This window comes from Talpa occidentalis, unplaced genomic scaffold (genome assembly GCF_014898055.3).
Source record: "Talpa occidentalis isolate TD23 unplaced genomic scaffold, MPIMG_talOcc4v2.1 talOcc4.6, whole genome shotgun sequence".
NCBI lineage: Eukaryota > Metazoa > Chordata > Mammalia > Eulipotyphla > Talpidae > Talpa > Talpa occidentalis.
In genome coordinates, this window is record NW_023604972.1 from 92078369 (window position 1) to 92082853 (window position 4485).

Below are 4485 nucleotides of genomic sequence, written 5' to 3' on the forward strand. Positions count from 1 at the left end.
TATCAATCTAGGCTGCTCACTGATTTTCATCTTAGTTTAGGGAAACCAGAAAAAAAATGCTTTGAAATAGATTTTTTTCAAGTATGTTTTTCTAATGAAACTGTGATGGCCTTGATTTTGTTTTTCCAGATCTCGTCCCCTCTCATTTCTGTTTACATACTGAGATGCAAGTTGTTTTTCACAGTATGGAGTGCAGAAAAAATATGGACTATGCTCTATGCTGATCAGATCAGGACCTACATGGACCTCTGGGTTTTGTTTGGGGCACAGCATTTGAAATGATGTGTTGGCAAACTGGAGTGTGTCCTTGGGAGAGCTAACAGGTTGGTGTGGGAGCAATATCTGATGAATAACTACTGAGAATAGAAGACCCAGGGGGGACCCTGAAGCTCTCTGCAAAAGCTGCACTGAAATCTAACTTTGCGGGGAAGTTTGTGGAAGGCAAATTTCAGCTTATTATCTGATTAGAGTTGCCCAGCATTTAAACTCAATTGTCTCATAAAGAAATGAGTTCTCCTCCCTTGGAATAAGATAAATGGCAGATAGCATCTCAGGAATATACTGATAGGGGTTCCTGACAGCCCACCTGTCTAGAGCATTCATTTTGTGCCAAGTATTATTTTAAACACCTTTCTATATTATTCACTTAATTCTCACAATAGCTTTATGAGTTAGCTACTTCAGAGCCACGGTATATTATCCAAAAGTTTTAGGAACCAGATGTATTTCAAAATTCTTTGGATTTTAGAAAGGTATATGACACAGCTACCTTGGGCCTGTACTCCATAACCACATACATTTATATATATGTGTTATATGTATAGATAGATATATGCATTGAGGCTTACAAACTTTTTATATTAAATGGGATAGTTACCTTCACATCAGTTGGGTTATATTTTGCTGCCTAATGAATTCAGATTAGCAATTCCTGTCAAATAAGATTTGAAATAATTTGTTTTTTGGATTCTAATTGTGGAAGAGGTTCACACTGCTTCAGATGCATGTTGTCACACCACACCACTAAGAAAGCACCACAGTCCATTAGGAATCTTCCCCTTTGGCTCCCCAACCCTCACTCTCACAGGAATATTTGCAAATCTACAGATTCTTGACTGTCTGATATTGTTTAAAAGTCAAGCACTAGTCAACTAAAAGAAAATCTGGGGTTGGAGGTAGTAAGTTGTTGCCCCTTTGGCTCCACTGTGGTGTGTAATTGGCCATAAGCTGGCTTCTTAGTGGGAGAACCCAGATGCCAATATCTGTTAGACTTCTCTCTGGAACGATTAATGTCTGAAGAGAAGAATCGCCTTCTTAAGGAGTGTAAGTCTAACTGCTGGCAACTTTGCAACTGAGATATGGAGGACATTTGAATCATTCAATATTTTTACTCTGGCCTCTTCCATTAAAAACTTTCTGTTTTGAGGGCCTCCCCACTGGTGCAGCGGTTGAGTGCTGGGTTGCAAAGCTGCCTGTGGCCTCTGCAGCACCAGTTCGATCCCCGGCTGCTCCCCGGCCACCGGAGGAGGGTCCCACATGGCGCGCAGACCTCTCCTGCCGCCCGCCGCTCCCCTCAGCAGTGTACCTCGGTCCTTCTGCCTGCTCTGCTCCCCACTCTGGCTCTGGTGAATTCGCTCACCCTTCCACGCTTCTGACTGTACCCAGTGCTTGCATAAATAAATAAATAAATCTTTTAAAAAAAAAACAAAACTTTCTGTTTCGAAACATTAATTCAAAAGGGCACCTGCACCCTTATGTTTATAGCAGCACTATTTACAATAGCTAAGCTATGGAATCAACCTAAATGCCCAAAAATAGATGACTGGATAAAGAAGATATGGTACATATACACAATGGAATATTACTCAGTAATCAAAAAAGATAAACTCGTGCAATTTGCAGCAACATGGATGGAGCTGGAAGGGGTCATGCTCAGCGAAATAAGCCAGAAAGAAAAAGAAAAATACCGGATGGTCTCACTCATAGCAGGAATTTAGAAAACCTAAATAAGGGACCAGGAAAAAGACTAATTGCAATAAAGTAAAATCAAAACCAACAAGCAACTATAGATCAGAGACACACTATAGTTGGGGGGTAGGGGGAGGAGAAGAGGGATTAGGGTCAGAAAAGGGGGTTGGGAATTGTGTGGGAATTGTGTATAACCAAAATGAAAATGCACACATTATGCAAAAATGAAAAATGATGTAGGAATTATATAAAATAAAATAATTCATAAAAAATAATTTTGTTTTTGGAAATTAACAAAATTATTGCTAAAATAAGACCCTTACCCCCACACCCAAGTGATCTGAATAGCAACATCAATACAGATTAAATTCCAAAAAGTGAACTGGAAAATGGAACCAAGTGATTCTATCAAACAAAACTTTGAGAAACAAAAACTTTGAGAACATATTCCGGGGATACCAAGGGCAGAGCCAGAGGTTACACATCTGTCTCATTTTTCAAAATGAGCTTATCAAATAAATCACAGATGAAAATCTTCCTAAGATGAAAAATAAGGAAGGTGCATCAAATTTCTAAGGAAATTTATGAATCTGAGGCTACAGAAGACTACTTTACTTTCTTCCTGAGGGAAAAGTAGGAAATTTGAAAATCCTGGAGAAATAATCAAGACAGATATAGGTCTTCAAAATATAAAAGGTTGAAACTGATAAAGAAAACAAAAGACTAACTGAGACTTTTATAAAAATGCTGGAGAAATGTAAAATGTTTAATTTTTTCCTCTAAATTTAGAAATTAGATAATAATGAGTCAGGATGTGCTTTATGGTGACCAATAGAAGAAAAATTACTTTGGGCTGGTCAACCACGGGTGAAACTTGCAAAGCACGTTGGGCGCCAAACTGTTATAGAGCAGCCCCGATATTAAATGGGTTCCTGGCTGTGGGTCCTCACCCGCGCGCTTAAAAGGGTCTTATGAATACTCTACTACAGACACACACAAAAGGTTAATAAAAGGTTTATTTACAAGGGAAAAGGAAATAAGAAAAATGTACAACTCAGGGAGAAAATAGGGAAATAAAGTCTTTAATGCGTCCTACCCGATCCGACGACCTGGAAACCCAAAGTCACTCTCAGAGCTGGCCGGACGCTGAGAGCTGGCGGAGAGCCAAAATGGGGATCCCCAAAGCCCACGTGTCTGCCTTTTATATCCACCTGGCTACTTAACCCCACCCTCAGGTCCCAGCTACCTTCCCTTTGGTGGTGATGGGATTTGGAGTTCCCAGTGTCTTTGGCTTTGGCCTCGGGTGGGGGTGGAGTCCACAAAGCCTGTATGGAATTAGCTTTAGGACATCCTTTTCCCCCTAACAATTCTACTTCTATCATCAAAAAAAACTTTGTTTCATTTTTTTCCAAACACACACACACACACACACACACACACACACACACGGGAGGTTTTCTTACCTTCTTTCTTTTTAAAATCACTTTGAGTTGTCGTTGAGGACCAAATGCTGCTTATATAGATCTTGTACAATCTCACTGTTTTTGTCAGTTGCCTCACCCCAACAGGTACCTCAAGTCCTGAATTTTTCAGGATTTGCAGTGTAAGATCACTTTGCTTTTGGTGATTTTTTTTCTCTACAGGTTTTATCTTTGCCTGCTATGATAGGCCCAGAATCTTTCAGTTACTGTCTGTCGTTATACATCGTGATTTGGGAACTGACAGGCCTACTGGTTTCATCACTGCTTTTCTCTGTGTGTGTTTCTGTTTCTCATCTTACTTGTTGCTGACAGGGGAAAGGAAAAAAAAAGGTCTGTTCTCCACCATCTTAAAACTGAAATGTTCCCTAGGCTATTTTCATGTTGAAAGAGCAAAGGCCTTCCCCGGTGGCACAACAGGTTGAGCTCAGTGCTGTGAAGCTGTCCACAGCCTCTGCGGTGTGAGTTCGATTCCCCAGGGCTGGCGGGGAGATTCCCACGTGGCACGGCTGACCTCTCCTGTTGTGCCCGATGCTCCCCTCAGCAGTGCTTTCAGTTTGTCTGCCTGTTCTGCTCCCCACTCTGTCTCTGGTGAATCCTCTCACCCTCCCATGCCTCTGGCCAATACTCCAGCTATTGTATAAATTAAAAAAAAAAACAACTTCAAAAAAAAGGGCAAAGGCCTAATTCTTATAGCATTCCCATCCCCTAGGGGAAGACTGCTTCCTGCTCCTCAGTGTGGTGAGATAACAAGCCTCACCACACCCCCCAATCCCCCATCCCACCCCCAGTCAAGTTCAAGGGTCAGAAGTACCCTCAAAACCTGCAGAAAAGGCCTCCTTAGAAAAATTTCTAAAAGTCACACTCTTGCTTTAGATATGCGCTCCGCCTGGTCTTGACATTTCGTGATTCTTGTGTGATTTGGGCATTTTCCCCCTGTAGGAGTAAAATAGGATGTGGTGTTTGTGGGATGACATGGTTAGAGATTGGTCATCATTAAAACAAGGGGGGAATCTCAAAGTCTGACAAGCCATAGGGA